The sequence below is a fragment of the Haliotis cracherodii genome, unplaced genomic scaffold, assembly GCF_022045235.1.
Source record: "Haliotis cracherodii isolate W230 unplaced genomic scaffold, xgHalCrac1.p SCAF_18, whole genome shotgun sequence".
In the NCBI taxonomy this organism is placed as follows: domain Eukaryota; kingdom Metazoa; phylum Mollusca; class Gastropoda; order Lepetellida; family Haliotidae; genus Haliotis; species Haliotis cracherodii.
This window is the reverse complement of record NW_027266273.1, coordinates 25454562-25472355: the sequence shown is the minus strand read 5'-3', so window position 1 is coordinate 25472355 and position 17794 is coordinate 25454562. Positions and strand designations below refer to the sequence as shown.

Here is a 17794-nt window from a genome sequence, read left to right as displayed (position 1 = left end):
TTTGACACGCCATGCTTGCATCAAGCGATCTCCAAGTTGAAGATGTTTACCAAATCATTTTTACAATTATTGTTTTATCACTGTTTATGTCACATAAAAAGCTTATATTGAACAGATGATTTAAATGACACGAGTCATGTTTTCGCACCTGCACGTGCTGAAATGATAAGGTGACTGGGGTGCAGACAGGTATCTGTAACATTAACTCTGGTTTCTCTTCATCCATTCGGATAAATCTTTCGCCTTTTACTAAAGATTTCCGTGGAGAGGAACATCACAATGAGTCTATAGACTAATTTATTACGCCCTCCATTGCCAGGGTCAACATTCCAAATAATAAAAACAGAACTCCATGCACTTGCATCAAAGGGAGGTAACCACTTCTTGCTTCTGTCTTCTCTCCTCTTTTAATGTGGGGATATTGCAAATGTACAGCGTTGTTTACAAGCTGAAGCCACCATCCTCTCATTGACCTTTCCTTTATTATGGGTGCGCACGAGAATCGCTTGTTGGATTTGTATCTTGAGGGGTGCATTGACGTGAGCGTCGCTCACAATGATAGGCTAAGTAACACGATTAGTCCACGTTCAAAATGGCTGCCACACACACTGGATTGATCAAAGCCGACATTATTTTGACACGCCATGCTTGCATCAAGCGATCTCCAAGTTGAAGATGTTTACCAAATCATTTTTACAATTGTTTTATCACTGTTTATGTCACATAAAAAGCTTATATTGAACAGATGATTTAAATGACACGAGTCATGTCTTCGCACCTGCACGTGCTGAAATGATAAGGTGACTGGGGTGCAGACAGGTATCTGTAACATTAACTCTGGTTTCTCTTCATCCATTCGGATAAATCTTTCGCCTTTTACTAAAGATTTCCGTGGAGAGGAACATCACAATGAGTCTATAGACTAATTTATTACGCCCTGCATTGCCAGGGTCAACATTCCAAATAATAAAAATAGAACTCCATGCACTTGCATCAAAGGGAGGTAACCACTTCTTGCTTCTGTCTTCTCTCCTCTTTTAATGTGGGGATATTGCAAATGTACAGCGTTGTTTACAAGCTGAAGCCACCATCCCCTCATTGACCTTTCCTTTATTATGGGTGCGCACGAGAATCGCTTGTTGGATTTGTATCTTGAGGGGTGCATTCACGTGAGCGTCGCTCACAATGATAGGCTAAGTAACACGATTAGTCCACGTTCAAAATGGCTGCCACACACACTGGATTGATCAAAGCCGACATTATTTTGACACGCCATGCTTGCATCAAGCGATCTCCAAGTTGAAGATGTTTACCAAATCATTTTTACAATTGTTTTATCACTGTTTATGTCACATAAAAAGCTTATATTGAACAGATGATTTAAATGACACGAGTCATGTCTTCGCACCTGCACGTGCTGAAATGATAAGGTGACTGGGGTGCAGACAGGTATCTGTAACATTAACTCTGGTTTCTCTTCATCCATTCGGATAAATCTTTCGCCTTTTACTAAAGATTTCCGTGGAGAGGAACATCACAATGAGTCTATAGACTAATTTATTACGCCCTGCATTGCCAGGGTCAACATTCCAAATAATAAAAATAGAACTCCAAGCACTTGCATCAAAGGGAGGTAACCACTTCTTGCTTCTGTCTTCTCTCCTCTTTTAATGTGGGGATATTGCAAATGTACAGCGTTGTTTACAAGCTGAAGCCACCATCCCCTCATTGACCTTTCCTTTATTATGGGTGCGCACGAGAATCGCTTGTTGGATTTGTATCTTGAGGGGTGCATTGACGTGAGCGTCGCTCACAATGATAGGCTAAGTAACATGATTAGTCCACGTTCAAAATGGCTGCCACACACACTGGATTGATCAAAGCCGACATTATTTTGACACGCCATGCTTGCATCAAGCGATCTCCAAGTTGAAGATGTTTACCAAATCATTTTTACAATTGTTTTATCACTGTTTATGTCACATAAAAAGCTTTTATTGAACAGATGATTTAAATGACACGAGTCATGTTTTCGCACCTGCACGTGCTGAAATGATAAGGTGACTGGGGTGCAGACAGGTATCTGTAACATTAACTCTGGTTTCTCTTCATCCATTCGGATAAATCTTTCGCCTTTTACTAAAGATTTCCGTGGAGAGGAACATCACAATGAGTCTATAGACTAATTCATTACGCCCTGCATTGCCAGTGTCAACATTCCAAATAATAAAAATAGAACTCCAAGCACTTGCATCAAAGGGAGGTAACCACTTCTTGCTTCTGTCTTCTCTCCTCTTTTAATGTGGGGTTATATTTCAAATGTACAGCGTTGTTTACAAGCTGAAGCCACCATCCCCTCATTGACCTTTCCTTTATTATGGGTGGGCACGAGAATCGCTTGTTGGATTTGTATCTTGAGGGGTGCATTGACGTGAGCGTCGCTCACAATGATAGGCTAAGTAACACGATTAGTCCACGTTCAAAATGCCACACACACTGGATTGATCAAAGCCGACATTATTTTGACACGCCATGCTTGCATCAAGCGATCTCCAAGTTGAAGATGTTTACCAAATCATTTTTACAATTGTTTTATCACTGTTTATGTCACATAAAAAGCTTATATTGAACAGATGATTTAAATGACACGAGTCATGTCTTCGCACCTGCACGTGCTGAAATGATAAGGTGACTGGGGTGCAGACAGGTATCTGTAACATTAACTCTGGTTTCTCTTCATCCATTCGGATAAATCTTTCGCCTTTTACTAAAGATTTCCGTGGAGAGGAACATCACAATGAGTCTATATACTAATTTATTACGCCCTGCATTGCCAGGGTCAACATTCCAAATAATAAAAATAGAACTCCATGCACTTGCATCAAAGGGAGGTAACCACTTCTTGCTTCTGTCTTCTCTCCTCTTTTAATGTGGGGATATTGCAAATGTACAGCGTTGTTTACAAGCTGAAGCCACCATCCCCTCATTGACCTTTCCTTTATTATGGGTGGGCACGAGAATCGCTTGTTGGATTTGTATCTTGAGGGGTGCATTGACGTGAGCGTCGCTCACAATGATAGGCTAAGTAACATGATTAGTCCACGTTCAAAATGGCTGCCACACACACTGGATTGATCAAAGCCGACATTATTTTGACACGCCATGCTTGCATCAAGCGATCTCCAAGTTGAAGATGTTTACCAAATCATTTTTACAATTGTTTTATCACTGTTTATGTCACATAAAAAGCTTATATTGAACAGATGATTTAAATGACACGAGTCATGTCTTCGCACCTGCACGTGCTGAAATGATAAGGTGACTGGGGTGCAGACAGGTATCTGTAACATTAACTCTGGTTTCTCTTCATCCATTCGGATAAATCTTTCGCCTTTTACTAAAGATTTCCGTGGAGAGGAACATCACAATGAGTCTATAGACTAATTTATTACGCCCTGCATTGCCAGGGTCAACATTCCAAATAATAAAAATAGAACTCCATGCACTTGCATCAAAGGGAGGTAACCACTTCTTGCTTCTGTCTTCTCTCCTCTTTTAATGTGGGGATATTGCAAATGTACAGCGTTGTTTACAAGCTGAAGCCACCATCCCCTCATTGACCTTTCCTTTATTATGGGTGCGCACGAGAATCGCTTGTTGGATTTGTATCTTGAGGGGTGCATTCACGTGAGCGTCGCTCACAATGATAGGCTAAGTAACACGATTAGTCCACGTTCAAAATGGCTGCCACACACACTGGATTGATCAAAGCCGACATTATTTTGACACGCCATGCTTGCATCAAGCGATCTCCAAGTTGAAGATGTTTACCAAATCATTTTTACAATTGTTTTATCACTGTTTATGTCACATAAAAAGCTTATATTGAACAGATGATTTAAATGACACGAGTCATGTCTTCGCACCTGCACGTGCTGAAATGATAAGGTGACTGGGGTGCAGACAGGTATCTGTAACATTAACTCTGGTTTCTCTTCATCCATTCGGATAAATCTTTCGCCTTTTACTAAAGATTTCCGTGGAGAGGAACATCACAATGAGTCTATAGACTAATTTATTACGCCCTGCATTGCCAGGGTCAACATTCCAAATAATAAAAATAGAACTCCATGCACTTGCATCAAAGGGAGGTAACCACTTCTTGCTTCTGTCTTCTCTCCTCTTTTAATGTGGGGATATTGCAAATGTACAGCGTTGTTTACAAGCTGAAGCCACCATCCCCTCATTGACCTTTCCTTTATTATGGGTGCGCACGAGAATCGCTTGTTGGATTTGTATCTTGAGGGGTGCATTGACGTGAGCGTCGCTCACAATGATAGGCTAAGTAACATGATTAGTCCACGTTCAAAATGGCTGCCACACACACTGGATTGATCAAAGCCGACATTATTTTGACACGCCATGCTTGCATCAAGCGATCTCCAAGTTGAAGATGTTTACCAAATCATTTTTACAATTGTTTTATCACTGTTTATGTCACATAAAAAGCTTTTATTGAACAGATGATTTAAATGACACGAGTCATGTTTTCGCACCTGCACGTGCTGAAATGATAAGGTGACTGGGGTGCAGACAGGTATCTGTAACATTAACTCTGGTTTCTCTTCATCCATTCGGATAAATCTTTCGCCTTTTACTAAAGATTTCCGTGGAGAGGAACATCACAATGAGTCTATAGACTAATTCATTACGCCCTGCATTGCCAGTGTCAACATTCCAAATAATAAAAATAGAACTCCAAGCACTTGCATCAAAGGGAGGTAACCACTTCTTGCTTCTGTCTTCTCTCCTCTTTTAATGTGGGGTTATATTTCAAATGTACAGCGTTGTTTACAAGCTGAAGCCACCATCCCCTCATTGACCTTTCCTTTATTATGGGTGGGCACGAGAATCGCTTGTTGGATTTGTATCTTGAGGGGTGCATTGACGTGAGCGTCGCTCACAATGATAGGCTAAGTAACACGATTAGTCCACGTTCAAAATGCCACACACACTGGATTGATCAAAGCCGACATTATTTTGACACGCCATGCTTGCATCAAGCGATCTCCAAGTTGAAGATGTTTACCAAATCATTTTTACAATTGTTTTATCACTGTTTATGTCACATAAAAAGCTTATATTGAACAGATGATTTAAATGACACGAGTCATGTCTTCGCACCTGCACGTGCTGAAATGATAAGGTGACTGGGGTGCAGACAGGTATCTGTAACATTAACTCTGGTTTCTCTTCATCCATTCGGATAAATCTTTCGCCTTTTACTAAAGATTTCCGTGGAGAGGAACATCACAATGAGTCTATATACTAATTTATTACGCCCTGCATTGCCAGGGTCAACATTCCAAATAATAAAAATAGAACTCCATGCACTTGCATCAAAGGGAGGTAACCACTTCTTGCTTCTGTCTTCTCTCCTCTTTTAATGTGGGGATATTGCAAATGTACAGCGTTGTTTACAAGCTGAAGCCACCATCCCCTCATTGACCTTTCCTTTATTATGGGTGGGCACGAGAATCGCTTGTTGGATTTGTATCTTGAGGGGTGCATTGACGTGAGCGTCGCTCACAATGATAGGCTAAGTAACATGATTAGTCCACGTTCAAAATGGCTGCCACACACACTGGATTGATCAAAGCCGACATTATTTTGACACGCCATGCTTGCATCAAGCGATCTCCAAGTTGAAGATGTTTACCAAATCATTTTTACAATTGTTTTATCACTGTTTATGTCACATAAAAAGCTTATATTGAACAGATGATTTAAATGACACGAGTCATGTTTTCGCACCTGCACGTGCTGAAATGATAAGGTGACTGGGGTGCAGACAGGTATCTGTAACATTAACTCTGGTTTCTCTTCATCCATTCGGATAAATCTTTCGCCTTTTACTAAAGATTTCCGTGGAGAGGAACATCACAATGAGTCTATAGACTAATTTATTACGCCCTGCATTGCCAGGGTCAACATTCCAAATAATAAAAATAGAACTCCAAGCACTTGCATCAAAGGGAGGTAACCACTTCTTGCTTCTGTCTTCTCTCCTCTTTTAATGTGGGGATATTGCAAATGTACAGCGTTGTTTACAAGCTGAAGCCACCATCCTCTCATTGACCTTTCCTTTATTATGGGTGCGCACGAGAATCGCTTGTTGGATTTGTATCTTGAGGGGTGCATTGACGTGAGCGTCGCTCACAATGATAGGCTAAGTAACATGATTAGTCCACGTTCAAAATGGCTGCCACACACACTGGATTGATCAAAGCCGACATTATTTTGACACGCCATGCTTGCATCAAGCGATCTCCAAGTTGAAGATGTTTACCAAATCATTTTTACAATTGTTTTATCACTGTTTATGTCACATAAAAAGCTTTTATTGAACAGATGATTTAAATGACACGAGTCATGTTTTCGCACCTGCACGTGCTGAAATGATAAGGTGACTGGGGTGCAGACAGGTATCTGTAACATTAACTCTGGTTTCTCTTCATCCATTCGGATAAATCTTTCGCCTTTTACTAAAGATTTCCGTGGAGAGGAACATCACAATGAGTCTATAGACTAATTTATTACGCCCTGCATTGCCAGGGTCAACATTCCAAATAATAAAAATAGAACTCCAAGCACTTGCATCAAAGGGAGGTAACCACTTCTTGCTTTTGTCTTCTCTCCTCTTTTAATGTGGGGATATTGCAAATGTACAGCGTTGTTTACAAGCTGAAGCCACCATCCTCTCATTGACCTTTCCTTTATTATGGGTGCGCACGAGAATCGCTTGTTGGATTTGTATCTTGAGGGGTGCATTGACGTGAGCGTCGCTCACAATGATAGGCTAAGTAACACGATTAGTCCACGTTCAAAATGCCACACACACTGGATTGATCAAAGCCGACATTATTTTGACACGCCATGCTTGCATCAAGCGATCTCCAAGTTGAAGATGTTTACCAAATCATTTTAACAATTGTTTTATCACTGTTTATGTCACATAAAAAGCATATATTGAACAGATGATTTAAATGACACGAGACATGTCTTCGCACCTGCACGTGCTGAAATGATAAGGTGACTGGGGTGCAGACAGGTATCTGTAACATTAACTCTGGTTTCTCTTCATCCATTCGGATAAATCTTTCGCCTTTTACTAAAGATTTCCGTGGAGAGGAACATCACAATGAGTCTATAGACTAATTCATTACGCCCTGCATTGCCAGTGTCAACATTCCAAATAATAAAAATAGAACTCCAAGCACTTGCATCAAAGGGAGGTAACCACTTCTTGCTTCTGTCTTCTCTCCTCTTTTAATGTGGGGTTATATTTCAAATGTACAGCGTTGTTTACAAGCTGAAGCCACCATCCCCTCATTGACCTTTCCTTTATTATGGGTGGGCACGAGAATCGCTTGTTGGATTTGTATCTTGAGGGGTGCATTGACGTGAGCGTCGCTCACAATGATAGGCTAAGTAACACGATTAGTCCACGTTCAAAATGCCACACACACTGGATTGATCAAAGCCGACATTATTTTGACACGCCATGCTTGCATCAAGCGATCTCCAAGTTGAAGATGTTTACCAAATCATTTTTACAATAGTTTTATCACTGTTTATGTCACATAAAAAGCTTATATTGAACAGATGATTTAAATGACACGAGTCATGTCTTCGCACCTGCACGTGCTGAAATGATAAGGTGACTGGGGTGCAGACAGGTATCTGTAACATTAACTCTGGTTTCTCTTCATCCATTCGGATAAATCTTTCGCCTTTTACTAAAGATTTCCGTGGAGAGGAACATCACAATGAGTCTATAGACTAATTCATTACGCCCTGCATTGCCAGTGTCAACATTCCAAATAATAAAAATAGAACTCCAAGCACTTGCATCAAAGGGAGGTAACCACTTCTTGCTTCTGTCTTCTCTCCTCTTTTAATGTGGGGTTATATTTCAAATGTACAGCGTTGTTTACAAGCTGAAGCCACCATCCCCTCATTGACCTTTCCTTTATTATGGGTGGGCACGAGAATCGCTTGTTGGATTTGTATCTTGAGGGGTGCATTGACGTGAGCGTCGCTCACAATGATAGGCTAAGTAACACGATTAGTCCACGTTCAAAATGCCACACACACTGGATTGATCAAAGCCGACATTATTTTGACACGCCATGCTTGCATCAAGCGATCTCCGAGTTGAAGATGTTTACCAAATCATTTTTACAATAGTTTTATCACTGTTTATGTCACATAAAAAGCTTATATTGAACAGATGATTTAAATGACACGAGTCATGTCTTCGCACCTGCACGTGCTGAAATGATAAGGTGACTGGGGTGCAGACAGGTATCTGTAACATTAACTCTGGTTTCTCTTCATCCATTCGGATAAATCTTTCGCCTTTTACTAAAGATTTCCGTGGAGAGGAACATCACAATGAGTCTATAGACTAATTTATTACGCCCTGCATTGCCAGGGTCAACATTCCAAATAATAAAAATAGAACTCCAAGCACTTGCATCAAAGGGAGGTAACCACTTCTTGCTTCTGTCTTCTCTCCTCTTTTAATGTGGGGATATTGCAAATGTACAGCGTTGTTTACAAGCTGAAGCCACCATCCCCTCATTGACCTTTCCTTTATTATGGGTGCGCACGAGAATCGCTTGTTGGATTTGTATCTTGAGAGGTGCATTGACGTGAGCGTCGCTCACAATGATAGGCTAAGTAACACGATTAGTCCACGTTCAAAATGCCACACACACTGGATTGATCAAAGCCGACATTATTTTGACACGCCATGCTTGCATCAAGCGATCTCCAAGTTGAAGATGTTTACCAAATCATTTTAACAATTGTTTTATCACTGTTTATGTCACATAAAAAGCATATATTGAACAGATGATTTAAATGACACGAGACATGTCTTCGCACCTGCACGTGCTGAAATGATAAGGTGACTGGGGTGCAGACAGGTATCTGTAACATTAACTCTGGTTTCTCTTCATCCATTCGGATAAATCTTTCGCCTTTTACTAAAGATTTCCGTGGAGAGGAACATCACAATGAGTCTATAGACTAATTTATTACGCCCTGCATTGCCAGGGTCAACATTCCAAATAATAAAAATAGAACTCCAAGCACTTGCATCAAAGGGAGGTAACCACTTCTTGCTTCTGTCTTCTCTCCTCTTTTAATGTGGGGATATTGCAAATGTACACCGTTGTTTACAAGCTGAAGCCACCATCCTCTCATTGACCTTTCCTTTATTATGGGTGCGCACGAGAATCGCTTGTTGGATTTGTATCTTGAGGGGTGCATTGACGTGAGCGTCGCTCACAATGATAGGCTAAGTAACATGATTAGTCCACGTTCAAAATGGCTGCCACACACACTGGATTGATCAAAGCCGACATTATTTTGACACGCCATGCTTGCATCAAGCGATCTCCAAGTTGAAGATGTTTACCAAATCATTTTTACAATTGTTTTATCACTGTTTATGTCACATAAAAAGCTTTTATTGAACAGATGATTTAAATGACACGAGTCATGTTTTCGCACCTGCACGTGCTGAAATGATAAGGTGACTGGGGTGCAGACAGGTATCTGTAACATTAACTCTGGTTTCTCTTCATCCATTCGGATAAATCTTTCGCCTTTTACTAAAGATTTCCGTGGAGAGGAACATCACAATGAGTCTATAGACTAATTTATTACGCCCTGCATTGCCAGGGTCAACATTCCAAATAATAAAAATAGAACTCCAAGCACTTGCATCAAAGGGAGGTAACCACTTCTTGCTTTTGTCTTCTCTCCTCTTTTAATGTGGGGATATTGCAAATGTACACCGTTGTTTACAAGCTGAAGCCACCATCCTCTCATTGACCTTTCCTTTATTATGGGTGCGCACGAGAATCGCTTGTTGGATTTGTATCTTGAGGGGTGCATTGACGTGAGCGTCGCTCACAATGATAGGCTAAGTAACACGATTAGTCCACGTTCAAAATGCCACACACACTGGATTGATCAAAGCCGACATTATTTTGACACGCCATGCTTGCATCAAGCGATCTCCAAGTTGAAGATGTTTACCAAATCATTTTAACAATTGTTTTATCACTGTTTATGTCACATAAAAAGCATATATTGAACAGATGATTTAAATGACACGAGACATGTCTTCGCACCTGCACGTGCTGAAATGATAAGGTGACTGGGGTGCAGACAGGTATCTGTAACATTAACTCTGGTTTCTCTTCATCCATTCGGATAAATCTTTCGCCTTTTACTAAAGATTTCCGTGGAGAGGAACATCACAATGAGTCTATAGACTAATTCATTACGCCCTGCATTGCCAGTGTCAACATTCCAAATAATAAAAATAGAACTCCAAGCACTTGCATCAAAGGGAGGTAACCACTTCTTGCTTCTGTCTTCTCTCCTCTTTTAATGTGGGGTTATATTTCAAATGTACAGCGTTGTTTACAAGCTGAAGCCACCATCCCCTCATTGACCTTTCCTTTATTATGGGTGGGCACGAGAATCGCTTGTTGGATTTGTATCTTGAGGGGTGCATTGACGTGAGCGTCGCTCACAATGATAGGCTAAGTAACACGATTAGTCCACGTTCAAAATGCCACACACACTGGATTGATCAAAGCCGACATTATTTTGACACGCCATGCTTGCATCAAGCGATCTCCGAGTTGAAGATGTTTACCAAATCATTTTTACAATAGTTTTATCACTGTTTATGTCACATAAAAAGCTTATATTGAACAGATGATTTAAATGACACGAGTCATGTCTTCGCACCTGCACGTGCTGAAATGATAAGGTGACTGGGGTGCAGACAGGTATCTGTAACATTAACTCTGGTTTCTCTTCATCCATTCGGATAAATCTTTCGCCTTTTACTAAAGATTTCCGTGGAGAGGAACATCACAATGAGTCTATAGACTAATTTATTACGCCCTGCATTGCCAGGGTCAACATTCCAAATAATAAAAATAGAACTCCAAGCACTTGCATCAAAGGGAGGTAACCACTTCTTGCTTCTGTCTTCTCTCCTCTTTTAATGTGGGGATATTGCAAATGTACAGCGTTGTTTACAAGCTGAAGCCACCATCCCCTCATTGACCTTTCCTTTATTATGGGTGCGCACGAGAATCGCTTGTTGGATTTGTATCTTGAGGGGTGCATTGACGTGAGCGTCGCTCACAATGATAGGCTAAGTAACATGATTAGTCCACGTTCAAAATGGCTGCCACACACACTGGATTGATCAAAGCCGACATTATTTTGACACGCCATGCTTGCATCAAGCGATCTCCGAGTTGAAGATGTTTACCAAATCATTTTTACAATTGTTTTATCACTGTTTATGTCACATAAAAAGCTTTTATTGAACAGATGATTTAAATGACACGAGTCATGTTTTCGCACCTGCACGTGCTGAAATGATAAGGTGACTGGGGTGCAGACAGGTATCTATAACATTAACTCTGGTTTCTCTTCATCCATTCGGATAAATCTTTCGCCTTTTACTAAAGATTTCCGTGGAGAGGAACATCACAATGAGTCTATAGACTAATTTATTACGCCCTGCATTGCCAGGGTCAACATTCCAAATAATAAAAATAGAACTCCAAGCACTTGCATCAAAGGGAGGTAACCACTTCTTGCTTTTGTCTTCTCTCCTCTTTTAATGTGGGGATATTGCAAATGTACACCGTTGTTTACAAGCTGAAGCCACCATCCTCTCATTGACCTTTCCTTTATTATGGGTGCGCACGAGAATCGCTTGTTGGATTTGTATCTTGAGAGGTGCATTGACGTGAGCGTCGCTCACAATGATAGGCTAAGTAACACGATTAGTCCACGTTCAAAATGCCACACACACTGGATTGATCAAAGCCGACATTATTTTGACACGCCATGCTTGCATCAAGCGATCTCCAAGTTGAAGATGTTTACCAAATCATTTTAACAATTGTTTTATCACTGTTTATGTCACATAAAAAGCATATATTGAACAGATGATTTAAATGACACGAGACATGTCTTCGCACCTGCACGTGCTGAAATGATAAGGTGACTGGGGTGCAGACAGGTATCTGTAACATTAACTCTGGTTTCTCTTCATCCATTCGGATAAATCTTTCGCCTTTTACTAAAGATTTCCGTGGAGAGGAACATCACAATGAGGCTATAGACTAATTCATTACGCCCTGCATTGCCAGTGTCAACATTCCAAATAATAAAAATAGAACTCCAAGCACTTGCATCAAAGGGAGGTAACCACTTCTTGCTTCTGTCTTCTCTCCTCTTTTAATGTGGGGATATTGCAAATGTACAGCGTTGTTTACAAGCTGAAGCCACCATCCCCTCATTGACCTTTCCTTTATTATGGGTGGGCACGAGAATCGCTTGTTGGATTTGTATCTTGAGGGGTGCATTGACGTGAGCGTCGCTCACAATGATAGGCTAAGTAACACGATTAGTCCACGTTCAAAATGCCACACACACTGGATTGATCAAAGCCGACATTATTTTGACACGCCATGCTTGCATCAAGCGATCTGCGAGTTGAAGATGTTTACCAAATCATTTTTACAATAGTTTTATCACTGTTTATGTCACATAAAAAGCTTATATTGAACAGATGATTTAAATGACACGAGTCATGTCTTCGCACCTGCACGTGCTGAAATGATAAGGTGACTGGGGTGCAGACAGGTATCTGTAACATTAACTCTGGTTTCTCTTCATCCATTCGGATAAATCTTTCGCCTTTTACTAAAGATTTCCGTGGAGAGGAACATCACAATGAGTCTATAGACTAATTTATTACGCCCTGCATTGCCAGGGTCAACATTCCAAATAATAAAAATAGAACTCCAAGCACTTGCATCAAAGGGAGGTAACCACTTCTTGCTTCTGTCTTCTCTCCTCTTTTAATGTGGGGTTATATTTCAAATGTACACCGTTGTTTACAAGCTGAAGCCACCATCCCCTCATTGACCTTTCCTTTATTATGGGTGGGCACGAGAATCGCTTGTTGGATTTGTATCTTGAGGGGTGCATTGACGTGAGCGTCGCTCACAATGATAGGCTAAGTAACACGATTAGTCCACGTTCAAAATGGCTGCCACACACACTGGATTGATCAAAGCCGACATTATTTTGACACGCCATGCTTGCATCAAGCGATCTCCGAGTTGAAGATGTTTACCAAATCATTTTTACAATAGTTTTATCACTGTTTATGTCACATAAAAAGCATATATTGAACAGATGATTTAAATGACACGAGTCATGTCTTCGCACCTGCACGTGCTGAAATGATAAGGTGACTGGGGTGCAGACAGGTATCTGTAACATTAACTCTGGTTTCTCTTCATCCATTCGGATAAATCTTTCGCCTTTTACTAAAGATTTCCGTGGAGAGGAACATCACAATGAGTCTATAGACTAATTTATTACGCCCTGCATTGCCAGGGTCAACATTCCAAATAATAAAAATAGAACTCCATGCACTTGCATCAAAGGGAGGTAACCACTTCTTGCTTCTGTCTTCTCTCCTCTTTTAATGTGGGGATATTGCAAATGTACAGCGTTGTTTACAAGCTGAAGCCACCATCCCCTCATTGACCTTTCCTTTATTATGGGTGCGCACGAGAATCGCTTGTTGGATTTGTATCTTGAGGGGTGCATTGACGTGAGCGTCGCTCACAATGATAGGCTAAGTAACATGATTAGTCCACGTTCAAAATGGCTGCCACACACACTGGATTGATCAAAGCCGACATTATTTTGACACGCCATGCTTGCATCAAGCGATCTCCAAGTTGAAGATGTTTACCAAATCATTTTTACAATTGTTTTATCACTGTTTATGTCACATAAAAAGCTTATATTGAACAGATGATTTAAATGACACGAGTCATGTTTTCGCACCTGCACGTGCTGAAATGATAAGGTGACTGGGGTGCAGACAGGTATCTGTAACATTAACTCTGGTTTCTCTTCATCCATTCGGATAAATCTTTCGCCTTTTACTAAAGATTTCCGTGGAGAGGAACATCACAATGAGTCTATAGACTAATTTATTACACCCTGCATTGCCAGGGTCAACATTCCAAATAATAAAAACAGAACTCCATGCACTTGCATCAAAGGGAGGTAACCACTTCTTGCTTCTGTCTTCTCTCCTCTTTTAATGTGGGGATATTGCAAATGTACAGCGTTGTTTACAAGCTGAAGCCACCATCCCCTCATTGACCTTTCCTTTATTATGGGTGCGCACGAGAATCGCTTGTTGGATTTGTATCTTGAGGGGTACATTGACGTGAGCGTCGCTCACAATGATAGGCTAAGTAACATGATTAGTCCACGTTCAAAATGGCTGCCACACACACTGGATTGATCAAAGCCGACATTATTTTGACACGCCATGCTTGCATCAAGCGATCTCCAAGTTGAAGATGTTTACCAAATCATTTTAACAATTGTTTTATCACTGTTTATGTCACATAAAAAGCTTATATTGAACAGATGATTTAAATGACACGAGACATGTCTTCGCACCTGCACGTGCTGAAATGATAAGGTGACTGGGGTGCAGACAGGTATCTGTAACATTAACTCTGGTTTCTCTTCATCCATTCGGATAAATCTTTCGCCTTTTACTAAAGATTTCCGTGGAGAGGAACATCACAATGAGTCTATAGACTAATTCATTACGCCCTGCATTGCCAGTGTCAACATTCCAAATAATAAAAATAGAACTCCAAGCACTTGCATCAAAGGGAGGTAACCACTTCTTGCTTCTGTCTTCTCTCCTCTTTTAATGTGGGGTTATATTTCAAATGTACAGCGTTGTTTACAAGCTGAAGCCACCATCCCCTCATTGACCTTTCCTTTATTATGGGTGGGCACGAGAATCGCTTGTTGGATTTGTATCTTGAGGGGTGCATTGACGTGAGCGTCGCTCACAATGATAGGCTAAGTAACACGATTAGTCCACGTTCAAAATGCCACACACACTGGATTGATCAAAGCCGACATTATTTTGACACGCCATGCTTGCATCAAGCGATCTCCAAGTTGAAGATGTTTACCAAATCATTTTTACAATTGTTTTATCACTGTTTATGTCACATAAAAAGCTTATATTGAACAGATGATTTAAATGACACGAGTCATGTCTTCGCACCTGCACGTGCTGAAATGATAAGGTTACTGGGGTGCAGACAGGTATCTGTAACATTAACTCTGGTTTCTCTTCATCCATTCGGATAAATCTTTCGCCTTTTACTAAAGATTTCCGTGGAGAGGAACATCACAATGAGTCTATAGACTAATTTATTACGCCCTGCATTGCCAGGGTCAACATTCCAAATAATAAAAATAGAACTCCATGCACTTGCATCAAAGGGAGGTAACCACTTCTTGCTTCTGTCTTCTCTCCTCTTTTAATGTGGGGATATTGCAAATGTACAGCGTTGTTTACAAGCTGAAGCCACCATCCCCTCATTGACCTTTCCTTTATTATGGGTGCGCACGACTTACTTACTTACTTACTTTGGAGATTTAACGTGCGCTTTCCGACTGATGCGTATTTCGCACACGGGCCCGGCCAGGCCATTTAATGTGTTTCCGAGAGGGGCGAGGGTGGTCTGTGCAACCCAAGAGGGGGCTTTAGGGGTTGCTTATATATAATTTGGGAATTTTGAGATTTGGAATAGATGCCGATGGGGTTGGGGAGGAGAACTAAGGGAGCTGGGTATGGTGGATGTTTGTTTGTTTATGTGATTTTGATTTGGTAGGTTATTATGGTTTTAGATGCGTTTAATTAGTTCCGTTTTTATTAAGAATACGCCTAAGGCCTTGAAGTTTTCTAGTTTATTTTGTGGGTTTAGTATTGCTTCTAGAGTGAGAGCCTTGTTTAGATTGAGGGTGGTTTGTAATGCGGTTCGATGTGTTAGGTAGTGTGTGCAGTGGATGAGTGCGTGTTCTGGGGTTTCTGGTTGTTTGCAGTGTGGGCAGTTACCTGTAGTGTGTTTTTTAAGTTTTTTTAGGTGGTTATTTAGGTTGGTGTGTCCTGTTTGGAGTTTAGTGATTACTCTGTCGATTTTTTTTGATGGATGGAGAATTTTTGGTTTGGTTAGTGGTTTGCTGAGCACTCTTTTGATTTGGCTATTTGAGTTTAGATATAGGTTATGCCATTTTTTTGTGATTTTTTGTTTGTTTACACTTTTAATTTCTGATTTTGAGATGGGTAAGTTTAAGCTTATTTCTGGGATTTTGAGTGATAGTTTAGCTGCTTTATCGGCGTTTTCATTACCGTATATTCCTACGTGGGCGGGTATCCACAAGAAGGTTATTTGTTTGCCTGCTTTTGTTAGGTCGTTGGAGCTTTTAAGTATTTGATTTATTAATTTAGGTCGGTTTTTGGTATTTTTGTTTTGGAGGGCTTGTAGTCCACTTAGGGAGTCAGTAAGTATTAGGATTTTTTGGTTGTTTTTGGATTCTTGATTGTGGAGGGCTGAGGCCATGCCCATTAGTTCGGCCGTGAATATTGATTGGTTATTTGGGAGTCGGAAGGATTGTGTGGTTTTAGTTGGTTGTGTGGTATGGACTCCGAAACCCGTGTGTTTGGAGGTCGGATCTGAGGATCCGTCCGTGTAAATGTGACACCAATTTGGCCAATTTTTGTGTATGTATGCTAGTGTGGTAGTTTTAGCTATGTTTGGGTCGGTTTGTTTATTTATTTGGCTAGCTAGTGTTGTGTCTATTTTGGGTATTTTAAGTTTAGGGGTGAAGATATTTGATTGTTTGCAGTTTTGTTTAAGATTTTTAATTTGGTGTTCATTTAGGTAGTTTGTTATTCTTTGGGATATTGGGGTAAGTAAGGGGTGTTTACGAGCTAGAGCTTGGTTTTTGGGGCTGATGTTTTGGTTTATTAAGTTTTGGATGAGAGGGTTTGATTGGGACGCGGCCCAGAAATTTAAGCTTAGCTGTTCCCTGCGTAGACTTAGTGGCATTTCTCCTGTTAAGGCCTGAAGTGAGGTGTAGGAGGTGCCATGTTGGGTGCGTGTAATGAGTTTGAGAGCCTGATATTGTATTGAGTCAAGTTTTTTAGATAGAGAGTTGTTTAGGGTGTTGTATATGGCACAGCCGTAGTCTAGTTTTGATCTAATTAGGGATATGTAGAGAGAGAGGAGAGTATCTTTGGAGGCTCCCCAGTTAGAGCCAGTTAGGCATCTTAGGGTGTTTAGGTCTTTACTGCATTTAGTTGTTAGGTTTTGGATGTGAGCATCCCAGGTGAGATGTTCATCGAAAATAAGTCCTAAGAATTTGGTTTGTTTTTGAAATTTGATTGTTTGATTGTTTAGCTGGAGGATTGGGGAGGCGGGTTTCATGTTTTTATGTTTGAATACTATTCCTGTTGTTTTTTCTGTGTTAAGGGAGAAGCCCCATTTGTCAGCCCATTGTTGTATTTTATTAAGAGATTTTTGGAGTAGATTTTTGGCCATTTTCATGCTTTTAGTGCGGATCCAGATGGCTCCATCATCCGCGAATTTTGATGTGTTTACTTTAGGGGATAGACCCTCGAATAGATCGTTTATCATTATATTGAAGAGGGTGGGGCTGAGGATACTGCCCTGTGGAGTGCCATTTTCTAGGGGACATTGGTCCGATAGAGTTTGGTCTATACCCACGGTTATTTTACGATTGTTTAAGAAGTCCTGGATGTAGTTTATTATCT

General features: G+C 40.7%; 25 non-coding genes across 25 annotated transcripts; all 25 read left to right on the top strand.

The window, feature by feature from the left end:
- Positions 1-202: 202 nt before the first annotated feature.
- LOC139466470 (U5 spliceosomal RNA) lies at positions 203-323 on the top strand. The gene has a single exon (XR_011653512.1). It is a non-coding gene; the product is annotated as a U5 spliceosomal RNA (small nuclear RNA).
- A 509-nt stretch (positions 324-832) lies between these two features.
- On the top strand, positions 833-953 carry LOC139466148 (U5 spliceosomal RNA). Its single transcript, XR_011653207.1, has one exon. It is a non-coding gene; the product is annotated as a U5 spliceosomal RNA (small nuclear RNA).
- Positions 954-1462: 509 nt separating this feature from the next.
- Positions 1463-1583, top strand: LOC139466147 (U5 spliceosomal RNA). Its single transcript, XR_011653206.1, has one exon. It is a non-coding gene; the product is annotated as a U5 spliceosomal RNA (small nuclear RNA).
- Positions 1584-2092: 509 nt separating this feature from the next.
- LOC139466527 (U5 spliceosomal RNA) lies at positions 2093-2212 on the top strand. The gene has a single exon (XR_011653566.1). It is a non-coding gene; the product is annotated as a U5 spliceosomal RNA (small nuclear RNA).
- A 508-nt stretch (positions 2213-2720) lies between these two features.
- LOC139466285 (U5 spliceosomal RNA) lies at positions 2721-2841 on the top strand. The gene has a single exon (XR_011653335.1). It is a non-coding gene; the product is annotated as a U5 spliceosomal RNA (small nuclear RNA).
- A 509-nt stretch (positions 2842-3350) lies between these two features.
- Positions 3351-3471, top strand: LOC139466146 (U5 spliceosomal RNA). Its single transcript, XR_011653205.1, has one exon. It is a non-coding gene; the product is annotated as a U5 spliceosomal RNA (small nuclear RNA).
- Positions 3472-3980: 509 nt separating this feature from the next.
- On the top strand, positions 3981-4101 carry LOC139466145 (U5 spliceosomal RNA). Its single transcript, XR_011653204.1, has one exon. It is a non-coding gene; the product is annotated as a U5 spliceosomal RNA (small nuclear RNA).
- Positions 4102-4610: 509 nt separating this feature from the next.
- On the top strand, positions 4611-4730 carry LOC139466526 (U5 spliceosomal RNA). The gene has a single exon (XR_011653565.1). It is a non-coding gene; the product is annotated as a U5 spliceosomal RNA (small nuclear RNA).
- Positions 4731-5238: 508 nt separating this feature from the next.
- On the top strand, positions 5239-5359 carry LOC139466274 (U5 spliceosomal RNA). The gene has a single exon (XR_011653324.1). It is a non-coding gene; the product is annotated as a U5 spliceosomal RNA (small nuclear RNA).
- A 509-nt stretch (positions 5360-5868) lies between these two features.
- Positions 5869-5989, top strand: LOC139466144 (U5 spliceosomal RNA). Its single transcript, XR_011653203.1, has one exon. It is a non-coding gene; the product is annotated as a U5 spliceosomal RNA (small nuclear RNA).
- A 509-nt stretch (positions 5990-6498) lies between these two features.
- Positions 6499-6619, top strand: LOC139466142 (U5 spliceosomal RNA). The gene has a single exon (XR_011653201.1). It is a non-coding gene; the product is annotated as a U5 spliceosomal RNA (small nuclear RNA).
- Positions 6620-7124: 505 nt separating this feature from the next.
- Positions 7125-7244, top strand: LOC139466525 (U5 spliceosomal RNA). The gene has a single exon (XR_011653564.1). It is a non-coding gene; the product is annotated as a U5 spliceosomal RNA (small nuclear RNA).
- A 508-nt stretch (positions 7245-7752) lies between these two features.
- Positions 7753-7872, top strand: LOC139466524 (U5 spliceosomal RNA). Its single transcript, XR_011653563.1, has one exon. It is a non-coding gene; the product is annotated as a U5 spliceosomal RNA (small nuclear RNA).
- A 508-nt stretch (positions 7873-8380) lies between these two features.
- LOC139466141 (U5 spliceosomal RNA) lies at positions 8381-8501 on the top strand. The gene has a single exon (XR_011653200.1). It is a non-coding gene; the product is annotated as a U5 spliceosomal RNA (small nuclear RNA).
- A 505-nt stretch (positions 8502-9006) lies between these two features.
- LOC139466140 (U5 spliceosomal RNA) lies at positions 9007-9127 on the top strand. Its single transcript, XR_011653199.1, has one exon. It is a non-coding gene; the product is annotated as a U5 spliceosomal RNA (small nuclear RNA).
- Positions 9128-9636: 509 nt separating this feature from the next.
- LOC139466139 (U5 spliceosomal RNA) lies at positions 9637-9757 on the top strand. The gene has a single exon (XR_011653198.1). It is a non-coding gene; the product is annotated as a U5 spliceosomal RNA (small nuclear RNA).
- A 505-nt stretch (positions 9758-10262) lies between these two features.
- LOC139466523 (U5 spliceosomal RNA) lies at positions 10263-10382 on the top strand. The gene has a single exon (XR_011653562.1). It is a non-coding gene; the product is annotated as a U5 spliceosomal RNA (small nuclear RNA).
- A 508-nt stretch (positions 10383-10890) lies between these two features.
- LOC139466138 (U5 spliceosomal RNA) lies at positions 10891-11011 on the top strand. The gene has a single exon (XR_011653197.1). It is a non-coding gene; the product is annotated as a U5 spliceosomal RNA (small nuclear RNA).
- A 509-nt stretch (positions 11012-11520) lies between these two features.
- Positions 11521-11641, top strand: LOC139466137 (U5 spliceosomal RNA). Its single transcript, XR_011653196.1, has one exon. It is a non-coding gene; the product is annotated as a U5 spliceosomal RNA (small nuclear RNA).
- Positions 11642-12146: 505 nt separating this feature from the next.
- Positions 12147-12266, top strand: LOC139466552 (U5 spliceosomal RNA). The gene has a single exon (XR_011653590.1). It is a non-coding gene; the product is annotated as a U5 spliceosomal RNA (small nuclear RNA).
- Positions 12267-12772: 506 nt separating this feature from the next.
- Positions 12773-12893, top strand: LOC139466136 (U5 spliceosomal RNA). The gene has a single exon (XR_011653195.1). It is a non-coding gene; the product is annotated as a U5 spliceosomal RNA (small nuclear RNA).
- A 511-nt stretch (positions 12894-13404) lies between these two features.
- LOC139466135 (U5 spliceosomal RNA) lies at positions 13405-13525 on the top strand. The gene has a single exon (XR_011653194.1). It is a non-coding gene; the product is annotated as a U5 spliceosomal RNA (small nuclear RNA).
- A 509-nt stretch (positions 13526-14034) lies between these two features.
- On the top strand, positions 14035-14155 carry LOC139466143 (U5 spliceosomal RNA). The gene has a single exon (XR_011653202.1). It is a non-coding gene; the product is annotated as a U5 spliceosomal RNA (small nuclear RNA).
- A 509-nt stretch (positions 14156-14664) lies between these two features.
- On the top strand, positions 14665-14784 carry LOC139466521 (U5 spliceosomal RNA). The gene has a single exon (XR_011653560.1). It is a non-coding gene; the product is annotated as a U5 spliceosomal RNA (small nuclear RNA).
- Positions 14785-15292: 508 nt separating this feature from the next.
- On the top strand, positions 15293-15413 carry LOC139466134 (U5 spliceosomal RNA). The gene has a single exon (XR_011653193.1). It is a non-coding gene; the product is annotated as a U5 spliceosomal RNA (small nuclear RNA).
- The last annotated feature ends 2381 nt before the right edge of the window (positions 15414-17794 follow it).